Source organism: Macaca nemestrina, chromosome 1, assembly GCF_043159975.1.
Source record: "Macaca nemestrina isolate mMacNem1 chromosome 1, mMacNem.hap1, whole genome shotgun sequence".
Taxonomy (NCBI): Eukaryota; Metazoa; Chordata; class Mammalia; order Primates; family Cercopithecidae; genus Macaca; species Macaca nemestrina.
In genome coordinates, this window is record NC_092125.1 from 385040 (window position 1) to 400498 (window position 15459).

Genomic DNA, 15459 nt, shown 5'->3' on the forward strand with positions numbered 1-15459 from the left:
CTGCCATTAAGATTGTTACACGGCCGAAAACCTACAAAACGGCCATTTACACTTAAATGGTAATAGATAAAATGTCTTGGTTTATTCATTCTACTTAGTTCCCTTGGAATAAGTTGCTCAATTTTCTTATTCTCAACATCTTCACTGATATGCTAAAGACAAGTATTTCTGTAATGAGTTGGAGTTAAGTGTGGTGCTTTGATAGACGTGTGACTTTGGAATACTAAGCCAAGACTGCACTCACCCCACCATTTAACTTTAGCTGCTTCTGTGTGTAAGGTCCTGAAATAGGAGAAATAAAAAATATTGAGGGACCTGGTGTTTTTCTTTGATACCACTTTGTCCAGTGTTTTCTAAATCTTGTTACACAGTTGAAGACTAAGCAAAGGTTCCTCAGTCTTATGTTCTAGTGTCAACACAGGTGGAAGGAACAATGTTTCCTCCATTGTTGATGTAGATAAAGAATATTCCCTTCAATATGCTAATCCCTAGGTTTTTTATTCAGAATGCTCCTAATCATTTGATCTTGACCCTGAAATCAAACGCATGGAAAAGAGATGGAAGAATGTCCTGGAGGGATTAAGTGAAGAAACAGACCAGGATTCATCTGTGAAATATCCTCAGTGTTATTTCAATTCAGCTCCATTCACATTTAATTCCTTTGTATCTGCACTAGTGCCCTCCCCCTTCTCCATTCTCCTGCCTTAGCTAGCACCCCCTTGATCTATCTTCCCTCTACAACACTCCTCCAATTCACACTGCCTCTGTGCTCTATCCTGGGACATTTGTGTTTTTTCCCATTTCCTCAGTTGCTAAATATTAAAAAATAGGACTTTTGTTATTTCCAAGATTAATTCTCTGCACATTTAACTAGAATATTTAACACTGACAGACATTTCAAAAGTATTGCTGAAGCAATAAGTGAGGTGCATTTTGACAAGTTTCTAGGGATATCATGGACTTTAGTGATAGGGGCATGGAAGGAGTGACTTATTCAATGTTTGAGTCTATTCAAGCAATTCCGTGGTGGTTACATCAACATGTTCTTATCCTGGTGATTTATCAATCTTTCCACTGTTGACGTGTGCACTTTTCTGTTGTAGGCTCTACTTCAATACAACTTAAAAAAAAATTAAGTCTCATTTTACACATGGTGGGTACCCACTCTCCTCACACATACAACTAGTCCCACTGTAAAAGGGAGTGACCAAGGATTTTTCCCCAGTCATCTCACCAAGTTCTTCATCAGGTAATTTGTGGTCACCAGATTTGCTTATTAAAATATATGAATTATTAAGTAATATACATAATTTAGTAACTTAGTTAATATTAGTTGTATACCTGAAACATGACATGCACTAATCCAAGTTATGAGGAAAACATAGACTGTCCCCAGGACTGTCCCTAGTTTTGAAAACATTTAACTACATTATCTGATTTTTGATTCTGATCTTCACAAAATATTAAAGAATCGGCCCCATGGGAGATGAAGAAGCTGATGTTCACAGCAAGTTATTTCCCCATTCAAGCGAGAGGCAGATGGGCCTTCAGAACCACATCTTCTAACCTCCGGTCTGGTGTTTTGTGCCAAGCCACGATACTGATAATTGACAAAGGGGGGAAGCGGCCGGGCACGGTGGCTCATGCCTGTAATCCCAGCATTTTAGGTGGCTGAGGCAGGTGGATCACTTGAGGCCAGGAGTTTAGCCTGCCCAACATGGCGAAACCCTGTCTCTACTAAAAATACAAAAAATTGGCGTGGTTGGCACATGCCTGTAATCCCAGCTACTCGGCTGAGGCAGGAGAAATGCTTGAACTCAGAGTGGAGGTTACAATGGGCCGAGATCGTGCCCACTGCACTCCAGCCTTGGCAACAGCAAGACTGTCTCAAAAACACAAAGTGGGAGAAGCACATGGCATGATGATGTGCAGCTGCCAGCTTAACCCTCATACGACCTGGGGACAAAGGTCCCTTCAGAGCAACATGCTGGTGAAAGCCATGTTCATTTGCTGTTGGAGGCCAGTTAGGCTGGTCTAGCGAGGACCTGATGACCCACGTCGAGGGGTAATCAGATTCCCTGTGGGGTCTTTCTGCAGGTGAGGGATATGGATATAAAGTTAACTGAACGCTTGCTTCTACAGACTTTTTATTTATACAGCAAGCATCTATGCAATATAAAATTATAATAGAAGAAAACATACAGTCTACTTATTTAAATACCTTATTTAACTGCCTTATTCAATACTCAGGAAGATATCAGGCAAAAAGGAATGATCAGAGAAACTGAAGATAATTAGATAACTAATGATAAATAATTATTTAGCATTAAAGAAAAGAATGCAGACCTCTGTATCCACAAAAATTAAAAACTGAAAATTGAAAAAATTAGTGACAGAACATCCCTGTCAAGTTAAACAACTGACTTTAAATGAAGTCTGAGAATTCTGACAATTATGTGAAAGCAAAATGACCAAAACGTCAGGTCCTGACTCTACAAAGTTCCATACATGAAACAATTGTATTAATAGATAATCGTATGGCATTGATAGGTTATTTAGTTAAAACAATAGGCTGATTCTTACACAAATGATAAAAGCCAGATGCATTTTTAAGCTTTTTTCCAGTTGGATTGTATTGAGGGTAGATTTCTTAAACCTGGGTGACTCCCGTGACCATGCACACTTTCCAGCATTTCACTGTGTGCTTCCTTCTAAATCCCAGGTCATCAAAGGCCAAGAAAACATTTAATCTTGACTACATTCCCTTGGTTTATACAACTAGTTAAGAATATAAAATGGTAAATAAATGACCTGTAGCTTCAACACTGGTTATTTCACATTGTATTTTTATGAGCACTTTAAGCTTCTTTGGTTTTATTAAATCATCACAAACCTAAAAACAAGGATCTTTATTTTGTGATGCATCCCAAGGACCTAAAAACTTTCCTGATAGAGAATCTGCCCTTAATAAATGAGTCTAAGAAACGAATGAAAACTATTTCACAAATTTGCCCTTAATAAATGAGTGAATATGAGTGTAAGAAACGAAAACTTTCATGAATTTGCCCTTAATAAATACGAGTGTAAGAAATGAATGAAAAGTATTTCACTTTAGAAGGCGTAGTTACCCCAAAGTACAAACTCTAGTTTCTAAAAATCCTTAAAAAAAAAAACAAAACAAAAACAAAACTTTCCTTGGCATCTCAGGTTTGAAGAGACGTCATGGAAACTGGAGTTTAACAAAGTTAGGTGACTTGTACAGGCTCACATAGAACTGCATGTCGGGGTGATGCTAGAAGCAAAAAAAAAAAAAAAAACCCAAAAACTGTACTTAAATTATTTCCGGATTCACTAAGTGATTTCTAACTATTTTTAAATTGCAGCTTATGTTTTTAAAAAAAAAAAAAAGTCATTGGCTTTTGCTAGATTCTTCATATATTCTTTCTTTGAAGAAACAGGAGGTAAGTTCCATTAGGGGCATTTGCTCAAGGGTGGAAGCAGAAAACTCGTGACTGAATTTAATTGCAAGGTTTAGGATTACATGTGTCAGCTGATGTCATCAAAATTCTTTCCCTGGAATTCCAAAGTGCTTAACTGAAAATGATCAGTGATGTTAACTATGACACAAACTTGGAAAAATTAAAATCAGAAACATGTTTGAATGTAGTTAAAACCATATCTTTGGGCCTCAGCTTCTGAATATGAAGGTTTAATGAAAACTGCTTTGCTGTCTCCCTGGATCAACTGTGGAAACAACTTCAAAGAGAGAAAGGATATAATTTTGGCCCAAGGCAGGGATGCTCGCAAGTAACGGCTTTGTGTAATTTGAAAGACTAAAAGTCTTCCTTTGGATTATTTCTAAGGACAAGATTATTAATACATGCTGTGTATGTATTTAAGGGATTTCAGTTCAAAGGTAGAGAGTAGAGTTGTAAGGAGATTACATACATATAGACACACATACACACACGTACGCATGCATATGTATATATATTATAGAGGTGGAAAATATGCCACCTTTTCACTTAAGAATACAATGAACCTGCTATATGGTGATGAATGTAGATCACCTTACATTCCAGTGGTCACTTAGAACTCTATTATGTACTAAAACCTAAAATTATCTAGTATGTGTCCAGTTGGCAGATGCTTAGGTTACTTCCACTTTCTTATTGCAAAATAACACCAGAATGGGTTTTTTTAAATAAGTTGCCCACTCATCTGATTATTTCCATACTACACTTTCCTAGGAGTGGAAGCTTGTACATATTTTTTAAACTCCTGGCATTGACTTTAGTGCTCTCTCAAAAAACGACAAAAAAAAAAAAAAAAACCCCAGAAAACCCATTCTAATTCCCACCAGCAGTTTGAGGTTCCCCCTTTATCAACATTGATACAACCCAGCTCTCATGTAGAAGTTCGTTGAATAAGATTGACAAACTATTTCTGCATCGTGGCCTTCTACATTGCTATTGAGGAAGCTTCATGGTTGCATGCTCTAGGAAAGAATAAAATTAAGTTCAAGCCCCCTGCCTCTGTGCTAGCGCCCAGCTAAGTGTATTCACGTTTCACTGTATTTCATCGCCTCTCAAGAGTAAGAATGTGACCCTAACTGCGCAGTGATAGACACGTATTAGGAGGGAGTGGTGAGTTTTTATGACTCCACCTGAGAGGCCTGAAAAGACCACTTGATTGGCAAAAGAGGCCATCATGAATAATTATATCAAAAATGGTCCCATGACTGTCCTCGATCCATAGTAGGGAGACTGTCCTGTAACTTAGTTCCCTCATGCCCCTACCTTTAGGGAACTTCTCAAAAAGTGATCTAGTATTACAACAAAGTTAAACATAACCATAAGAATAGTAAAGTCTGACTACAGCGTTGGCCCTTTGAATTGTCTTTTAAAACTTTAAAAAATCTCTCCTGCCCATTAGCGGTCTTCAGTACCTGGGAAAACATTGTATACAAGGGCAATTATGTTGAAAAAATGTTTCATAAATCATTGATAGGATCGCTGTAGTACCATTTCAGTGTATTACACAAGTATTTAAATTCAGTTCAAAATTCTGTAATTTTTTGGAAATGAATTTATTTCAATTGTAATATTCAAGGGTCATTCTTTTTTTGTAAGGTACATATAATACATTCATATGATTTGTAAAGATCAATGTAATTGAGATATCTGTTACCTTAAATATATTTGTCTTGTCTTTATGCTAGGGACGTCGGAATTGTTCTCCCCTTAGGTGAACTCTGCCACATTAGAGATCTTCAAATCTGAAATCCCAACAGGGCATAGAACGCACAGGGCTGCGTGTTAACAGCGGCAATGCTGTGTGGGACTGGAGACGTGCCTGTCGAATGGGGCATTGTCCTCCGCAGTCTCACAGCAGTGACACGTGTGAGGGGCATTGGCAAGACCTTTCTCGGGGTACACCCAAGATTTTTTTTTTCATAGACCCCAATATAAAGCCAGACACCTGCAGGCAGGCGTGTAATGACTGAGAATTGCCCAGGAGTTAGGGAGAATTTTGAGTTTCTGGAAAATTAACTTCATTTTTGTCACTTTGATTACTTTGACAACTTGTGATCAGAAGTTCAAATTTCCCTTGAGTGTGTTTATGGCCTTGTACCCTGTATTCGTTTAACTTCTCTTAAGTGATGCTCAAAGGGATATTGTCTTTGGGGAGTAGCTAAGGCAGAGAGAGCATGAAAAACAAAAGCTGAGTCCTTGAGCCTGGGTCCAGCTCTCCCACCTGACTTCTGAGCCTCAGTTTTACCAGCTGTGAGATGGGGATAAGTCCAGTGATGGACCCGTGGAGGTGCTGTGAGGAGCAGGTGGAAACATTGGCACCCGTGCCGTGGTGCCTGGGACCCAGCAAGCACTACACAAGTGCTGGCGCGTTTATTGTTGCAACACGTCTCAATTTTGTCTAAAAACTAAGAAAATCATTTATTGGCACAGAAGTTCCCTATGGCTGTGGTACCAAATGACCAAGTTTTATAATATCACAGCCTGGAGGTCAGAAGTTGGAAGCTGGTCTCACTGCATTGAAATCACAATGTTGGGAAGGGACTACCTTTTCCACGAGGTTGTAAGAGAGTCTTATTTCCTAGCCCTCTCCAGTTTCTAGAGACTGCCTACATTCCTTGGCTTGGGGTCCCCTCTATCGTCAAACCCGGAGACCGACTGAGTCCCCCCGACCCGACCTGTTTTCATGTCACGTCTGACTCTCCTGCCTCGTCTGTCCCGTGTAAGGCCTTGGTGTTTACATTGACTCCAACAGCAGAATTCAGAATAATCTCATCTCAGAATTCTTAATCACACCTGCAAAGTCTTTGCCACTTAAGAGAGCATATTCATTGGTTCCAGACGTTAGCACATGAGGACCTTTGCTGGAGGCGGAAGATTATTCTGCCCATATGGTTTATATTTAACATTAAAGTAAGTATTACAGCATCATTCAATTTAAGTAGCAAATTAAGCCCTATGGCGTTATTTAAGACAACTATTCTAATCATAAAAGGCAGATGGAATTCTGCAACAAATCATACACAATGATTTTTTTTGTCTGTTTAACGTAAGGTGAATTCTAACTATTAACATCTACAGTACAATCTCTGGATGTGTAATAACACTTGAAGCCAAAGTTATTTCAACCTATTGGTACCTACGTGAGTGAAGACCTGTCACAGCAAGGACAGATTCAGAAGGCAGAGGAAGTGGGGAGTAGTTCCTCCTTTTTTGTGAATTATGCTGACATCTTAGTTATTCTAGGTATATTTATTTTAAACCACAGCATAATTCTCAAATTTTCTAATTTAGAAGTAAAAGTTATATTGCTGTCTGATCTTAGAAACTCTTGATTTCTTTGTTTCCTAGAATGAAGTTTCTTATCAAATGTGGGTGGATCCCATATTTTTGTCAATTTTGTTTTGCATTGAAGATAAACACCAAGTGCCTGGCATGAAAATTATTTCTTCAGCACATTTTATAAAATCGGGGTGTTTTGAAGGAATTCTAGAGATATATCTTAAAAAGCATAAAAATAATTTGCATTTTTTGCTGGCTGCATGTGTTTAAAAACGATTTATTCAACCAAAATTTACAATGTGCCAGTTGTTTCTTTAGATGGTGAGACTTCAGTTAACAATCGGCAAAACCCCTTATTCACATGAAGTTTACTTTCCAGCTTGAGATAAACACAAAACACAGCATAGTGTGTCAGATGGTGTGAAGAAAAGTGAAGAAAAAGTCATAGGACCAGAATAGGCCCCTCTGACCAGGTGGCTTTTGAGCAAAGCCCCGAAGGACAGGAGGGGGGGTGGCCTTGCATGGATGGAGGAGGAGCCCAGGCAGGGCAGCAGCAGACGCAAAGGCCTGGGCTCCGGGCTCTTGCAAAGTGGGGACAGAGGACAAACAAGGAAGCGACCGTCGCTGCAGCCTGGGGACAAACAGGCCGGAGTCGGCAGGAGATGATTTCAGAGGATGAAACGTTCAGAACATGACCGGCCTTAACGCATGATGTGAAGCACAACAGCAGGTTTCAAGCGGAAAGTGGCGTGGCGTGATGCGGGTCCCACTGTGACTCTGGTGGCGTGATGCGGGGTCCCACTGTGACTGGTGGTGTGATGCGGGCCCCACTGTGACTCTGGTGGCGTGATGCGGGTCCCACTGTGACTCTGGTGGTGGTGGTATGCGGGTCCCACTGTGACTCTGGTGGCGTGATGCGAGTCCCACTGTGACTCTGGTGGTTGTGCTCAGACTAGACGGGGGATTCACGAGACAGCAGGGAGATCGTGGGAAAGTTCGTGGAACAACCAGGTTAAAATGTCACGATGGATTAAGCCAGGCACCTACGAGCTATGGACACGAGAAATGCTCTAGATGTTTAATTGTTATAAATGTTTTACTTATTTTTAGAGACAGGGTCTTCTCTGTCACCCAGGCTGGAGTGCAGTGGCACAATCCTAGCTCTCTCTAACCTCAAACTCCTAGCCTCAAGCAGTTCTCCCAGCTCAGCCTCCTGAGTTGCTGGGAGACAGACGTGCCACCACCACGCCTGGCTAGTTCATGTTTTCATAAAGACGAGCTCTGCTGTGTTGCCCAGGCTCATCTCAAACTCCTGGCTTCAAGTGATCCTCGGCCTCCCTAAGTGCTGGGGTCACAGGCATGAACCACCACACTGGCCTGTTTTTAGTGTTTTATACATTTTGGATAAAATGTTTGAATTTGTTTAATATGACAGAGATGTGCTCTCTTCTCCTTAATGTGGGTTGATTCTAGGAAGTTTTTGGAGTTATGTTTCATATTTTTGGGCTTTGAATTAGAACATTTTTAGACAATATTTGTGTTCAGTTATCCTTGGGAAATGGAATAGAATTTAAAAGATCAGGAGGTTAAGACTCACTGACCTAGACTTAGTTTTGACCAGAGTATTTCTGGGAGGCCTGACAGAGGAGGCCAGTCCTCAGCCCCTTTCACAGTAATCTGAATGTATCGATCACAGGGAAATTGGGAGTAAGCCAGTTTAATTTTGATGTTAGTATGTAACTTTTTTAGACTCTATTAATTTGTACAGATTCTACTGGTCACTTTTCAAGGTCATTACAATTCTGGTACCTTTGTGAAACCAGGTATGACTTCTGCATGGTAAAGGACAACCAGATAAATCTGAATTTCAGATAAATGGTGAATGCTTTTTCTGGTTGTAAGTACATTATGAACTTAAACAGATTTTTTGATTATCTGAAAGTCAAACATAGCTGAGTGTCCTGTATCTTTATTTGCTAAATCTGGCAACACTAGATAGCGGAGCCAAGGTGTCCAGCAACATGTGAAAGGGGGAAAAAGCCTTGCGGCGTGCCCCTAGGCTCCCCCTTTAATAAATGTTTGAGACTCAAGCCACTGAAGCCTGCCATGCGGGGGCGGGGGGCTAGTTGGGCAGAGGGTGGTAATTTTTACATGTATGGTTCTTTTTGTCTAACATTTGAATCTTTCACCTGATATAAGTTAAAGATAAAATCCCTCCTTAAACTGGCCTGTTGCTGTCACATTCCCATACATCTCCATAGCTTTCTAAGCCTGCGTTTAGCTCTGGCCTCAGTTCCGGTAAACGCTGGCAGACATGTAGCTTGGTGAACCCTGCTCCTGTGTCTCCTGGTGACAAAGCTTCAACCTGCCAACACTTTCCTTGTAATTTCCTTGCCATTTCCCAAACCTACAGGAGCAGTGGAGAGCAATGCAAGGAGTGAGCTTAGTGTCATAAACCGCTTTTTAAAAATTTAATTCTGGAGTTTTTGCAAATAGTTTTCTTCACCCTCTAACTTACCTGAAGAAAGATCGTCAAAAAGGTTAGCAAAACAGCACAAAGAACACGGAGGAGTCCCAACTTTAGACACACGGTGGCATAATAGGCATCGAAGACTTGGAAGAGTAGGGGGTGAAAGGGGACCGAAGGGTGAGAAATGAATATGAGCACAACCTACGCTATTTGAATTACGGTTACACTGAAGGACAAGACTCCACTATGCAACATATCCATGTCATGACACTGCATTCGTCCTTAAACTTATACAAATAATAAAACATAGGGAACATTTTATTCACGAAGCCCCAAAAGTTATCCTAACCCTTCGTTTCCTCAGTGATTTACTTCACTCCACTTTATCCATTTGCCAATCAATGAAATCAAGCATCCTGCTTTTCCAACTAGCATTTACTTAACCCTACTAAGGGCTAGATAATGTCCTGGATACGAGAAATGCAGCATGGACAGAACAGACATGGTTAAAACCCCGTTCTTGGTGTAGGACACAGCAATTGTATCATGCAGTTACCGTAACCTCCAGCAGCATGAACAGACACAACACAGAAGCAGCAGTTCTGACGGGGAAATGAAGCCACGGGTTCCGCTTTATGATGCGCATGTCGGTCTGCTTGTTCTTTTCTAGCCTCTACCCTGGGAGCTTCATCCTGACGGTACCCTCAGAAGTGTCACCTCCACTGCAGACCTTTCCCATCTTGAACGTGTTCTTGCCTCCTCCCTGGGCCTTGTCTTCCCGCTGCCCTGGGACGCTCGTGGGGCCACATCAATGACGAACACGTCATCCTGACTTCACCCTCCCGGGGCTTCTGGTGAAGGGTGAGGCTACGGGGATCGTATTCACACTGATCTTGGCTGTTTTCGCAGTGGCTGTAACTGCAAATTTGGTCATGATATTCTTGGTTCGGGTGGACTGTCGCCTCCACACCCCCATGTGCTTTCTGCTCGGCCAGCTGCCCCTCATGGACACCCTTTTCATCAGCACCACTGCCCCAGAGCTCCTGGTGGACGTGGTTCCTAGAGAACCATTTCCTTTGTGGCCTGTGGCATCCAGATCTTCCGCTACGTGACCATGATTGGTCTGAGTTCTTCCTACTGGGCCTCATGGCCTATGACCGCTGTGTGGCTGGCTGTAACCCTCTGAGATACCCAGTCCTGATGGACCACAAGATGTGTTTCTTGCTGGCTGCTCATGCCCTGTTTGGTGGCTCCCTCGCTGGCTTTCTGCTCACACCCATCACCATGACTGTCCCTGACTGTGGCTCCTGCAGAATCGACCATTTTTTCTGTGAGATCCCGGCGATTCTCAAACTGGCCTGTGTGGACACGTCCTTGTATGAAACTCTGATGTGCAGCTGCTGTGTCCTCATGTTGCTCATCCCCATCTCGATCGTCTCCACCTCCTACTCCCTCGTCTTGTTAACTGTCCACTGCATGCGCTCTGCTGAAGGTCACAGACAGGCCTTCACACCTGTTCCTCCCACTTGACTGTGGTTAGCATCTTCTATGGAGCTGCCTTCTACACATACATGCTGCCTCGGTCTGTTCCATGCCCCCGAGCAGGACAAGGTAGTGTCAGCCTCTATTCCACTGTCACACCCGTGCTCAACCCTCTCACCTACAGCCTCAAACAAGGACATCACAGGGGCATTAAAAAAGTGCTTGCAGGTTCCTCATCTGCTCAGAAAGTCACCACAAGTGATGCTTAGAGAGTCACTGCCAGGAGGGTAAGGCTCCGAAGACCTTCCTCCGTGTGCCCTGTTTTCCTGGAGATTTGGTCAGCTGTCAACGTCTCCTTACTATTGGCAGTTAGGATGATTCACTCTCCTCAGGGGAGCAAGGGAAAGATGTGCTGTTATGCAGAGACCTTTCAGTGTGAAGTATCAAGAATGGTTTATTCAGTTAAATAATTGTTTATTTTCTCTAGGGAAGAAAAACCCCAGATATTAGAGTTCACAGCAAACTTTCACTCTGAACTAGATCTGTTTCACAATAGATGTTCATGTTTAAACAACACAAAATGAAAGAATCTACAAAAGCTATCAAATGTTTACAGTCAAATTCTGTGATTAGTTTTGTAGCAATAGAGTAAAAGAATGTCAATACACAAGTGGCAAAGAAGATAAAGCACACACTTTAGTCGTGTTTCTTATTATAGTATTGACCCCAAGTAACCATAAGCTCTAATATTATCTTTGGATCTCTGACCCTCTTGAGTACAGACAGCAGCTGTCAAATACTAGGCCACAAAAAATGCTGGTGAATTGCACAGAACTGAGTATGAATGGGTGGAGGCTCAACATGACACAGCTACGCGCAGGGAATAGACTCGAGTACTTAGCATCAAAGAACACGGCTGCCACTTTCCTTGAGAGTATTCACAGGACACCAGGTTCGTTAACATCCATGGCCAGAAACTTCACTTTCCAAGTTGTGTGTGATTCAACAACAACCCTTAAGGCACTTTGAATTAGGCTGAGTGGGGTGGGAAGTCCTTGGAGTTTTTCATGTGGGTGTTACGTGATAACAGACACGTGTCTAAAAGCATCACTGTGCCTGTGGTGTAGGAAAATACAACAAAGTGAAATATGGAAACAGGAAGATAATTCAGGAGGTTTCAAAGATGAGAAACAAGGATGGCTTGGGTAGGGTGGACACCAAAAAGGATTTAGCTCATGGATTTGGCATATGTCAGCAACAGATGTAGAGTGAAGGATAACTTATTGGTTTGGGCCCAAGTGAATAAAAAAATGCAATTTTTGAGATTTGGAAAACTACAGTGGCCTGTAGCAGAAGTCAAGAATTCACTTGTCAAGATAATTTGGTAATATCTATGAGGTATTTAAGCTAGGCCGGGTGCACTGACTCACACCTGTAATCCCAGCACTGTAGGGGAGGCCAAGGAGGGTGAATTTCTTGAGCTCAGGAGTTTGGAGACCAGCCTGCCAACATTAGCAAAACCCCATCTTTACCAAAAATACAAGTATTAGTTGGGTGTGGTGGCACCCACCTGTAATCCCAGCTACTTGGGAGGCTGAGGTGGGAGGGGATCACTGGAGGCTGAGAAGTTGAGGCTGCAGTGAGCTGTGATGGCACCACTGTGCTCCAGCCTGAGTGGCAGAGTGAGACCTTGTCTCAAAATAAATACATAAAGATATGGAAGCTATATGTAAAGCCAATTGCAGTTCATATCAGTTCTGAACATAGGTATACATTTAATAATCCTCAGAGTACAAAGTGTTTAAAAAAACATAGGTTTTTTTGAGAATTTTCTTAAAGCTTGACATCTGAGGCAGCTGGTGTCACATGAAAAATTAGAAAAGAGGGTTTTATGAGGTAAGAAATAAAATCTAAGACAAAATGTTTAAAAAGACAGTATCAGTAACTGCAACAAGTACAGTTTATGGTTGAAATGAGATTTGGTTATGGTATTTAGCAACACGAAGGTTATTTGTAACTTGGACAATTTGTAATGGAGATATGCTTAGAGATTCAGAGTAAAATAAAGGGAGAGGAAGTAGATAAGGTAAGTTTGAGTACAAAGTTAGATTTTTTTGTAAAGTGGAGTATAACTAGAAGAACATGTGATACCAATGTGTTAATGTTGCTGTCATTGTGATACTGAGTATAAAGTTCAAAGGAATAATTCAGTACAAAAAGAAAATTGATATGAGAAATGGAGGAAACTTTCAGAAAGATGGCCTTCGAGAGTGGCCGAAAGCACAGAAACAGACTGACCTTTTGTGAGAGCCATGGCCAAGTCACTGACAACAGCAGGAGGTCAGGCAGAGCACATGTGTCACCACTTGACTCCCTTCCCCTGGTTTGTATCTTCTCAGTGCAGTTAGAATCAATGAGAGCTTCTGAGTAAAGATCAGGGTGGTCCTGTCAAAAGTGAGAGGAGAAGAGAATCATCTTGGAGAACAGGTAAGTTAACAAGCTAGTAGAGCTATCTGGGTTGCAGGACAACCTTTAGGACTCCCCCTCGTTTGCATTGAATATATGAATTTAGCACGACATGTTTGTCAGATAATTCATGATGTGTGTCCAGCATAGTGCCTAGAAAATAGTAGACACTCAATGTTAACTAGAATTATGTGAAAAACAAGGACAAAATAACATCAACTGCTGTCGTTACTACAAACTTACTCCTTTGTGAACAAAGTATGTCGTATTTATGCTTCTCCAATGCATATAATTTGCAGCATGTAATAGATGTCCAGTAGCTGTTGATTTCAATAAATTTGTCTCTTTGGGCAATTAAAAGTTGTAGTGAGAATTCCTCATGGTGTGGAGTTCCTTGAATAATGTGGCATGATTTTGTTATAAGGTGACATTCTGTCACTTCATTTCAAAGTGCAAATTATTTGTGTTTAGAAGTTAAAGTCCACCGTACTCCCAAAACATTCTCTCTGTAATCTTGGCTTTGTGGTGGCTTCTCTGGTGATGGCTTCCCGTTTAGTGTGGAAAAATGTCCCTGCTCTGAGTGTACTAGTTGTAGTTTGTGCATCTCCTCTTGGTGCCCACAGATTTCACTAAAATACTGTGTGATACGGGCATATATGTCCAGTTACAGATTGTTCAGGTGTTGAATAGCTTTTTATAAGGTTGTTTCCCCATGAATATTTAACTGTTTTTTAATTATTTCCACCCCATCTCCCAATTTCAAAGGCAATTTGAGGGTGATAAGGCCATATGCTTGGAGCTGAACCCATTGGAGTCTGAATATTGGCCTGTTTATCTCTGGGCTGTGTGCCCTCAGCATGTTACCTAACCTCTCTGTGCCATAGTTGACTATCTTGCTTAGAGTGGATCATAGTTGAAGAATGAGAGGCTTCTTAGAGCGGACGTTTTCTAAGCCTGTAACTGTTGCTCCTTCAGGCGATGGCGGCTGTGCCTTAGTGATCCAGCCAGGCCGTCTTCTGTGGGTTCTCTGGGCAAAGCTCTCATCAGGAGTTTCTCTTGATTGGTTGAATAGATTCTACCTCAGGCGCTGCACTCAGACATTTGCGATTGCATCTAAGATAGATATCGCCCCACTTTCCCTTGGCTTGATCTCTCCGTACAGGAAGGAGAAATCTAGACATGAAGACACAGTCCCAAGTGATTATCTGTAGAGTCTATTAGGCATCCTGCAGGTGCGACTATGGGACAGCGTGGCCTCATCCTCCTGCCACCTGGTGGCCGGTTAGTAACATGACATCCTCCTGAAACCCCATGCGTTCTGGATTCTTTAAAACCGCCTGTGTCATTAGGAGAATAAAAAATACAAAACAAAAATGAATAATGTCTCATAGGCACCTCGGATGGACTGATGGTGACATTTTTCTATTTGCTATTAAACATTTTCTGCATTTTAGCAGCTATTTTGTTGTCTTGGTGCTTTACATGCTATGCCTCATTTTTACTCTGCAATCTCCAGAATCAATTGGAAAAAATGAATTGTATAAAAGCCTTGAATCTATGATCATTTATTGCCAAATAATTTGCCAAAAAGTTTTCTCCATGTATATTTCTGTAATTATAGATATAATAGTTAATAGCTTTAAATATTGTAGTTAACATCCCTCATTTGATTTGGTAAAACATAAAGGGAAAAGTGATTGAAAGGCCTACAACATAAGGGAAAGAAGTCTGCTTGGGGATATTTAATTCCAGCTACTTTGTAATTTTAGGGAGTAAACTGAATCAGCACTTGACACGGGCAACAGCAGGGCTTCTAAGAAAATTACATCATAAATCAGTGTTGATCTCTTATGAAATATATAACCCTAGAAATGCCAATGCAAAACTTATTCTTAATCATCTCAAAAGAGTTGTGAAACCATTCACGAAATAATCCCCGCACTCCATCAGGAAACAGAACATAACCAGCATCCAGAGCCCTCTTGTGCTTTGATCACCACACATGCCCCAGGGCAAAGACAGGCATTATTCTAAATGTCTTTTTCATTTGAACTACTTTAGACAAGCAAAAAGGTGGCAAAATTAACACGATGAGCTTCCAATGTAGCCCTCACTCAACTTCTCTTAATGCTGACATTTGAGACAGTTTTGCCCCTGCTGCCCAGGCTGGAGTGCAATGGCACGATCTCGGCTCACTGCAACCTCTGTCTCTCAGGTTCAAGTGAT

At 41.4% G+C, this 15459-nt stretch overlaps 1 pseudogene; it reads left to right on the plus strand.

Annotated features, from left to right (window-relative positions):
* The first annotated feature begins 10096 nt into the window (after positions 1-10096).
* LOC105474778 (olfactory receptor 2T11-like) lies at positions 10097-11142 on the plus strand (annotated as a pseudogene).
* Positions 11143-15459: the final 4317 nt, after the last annotated feature.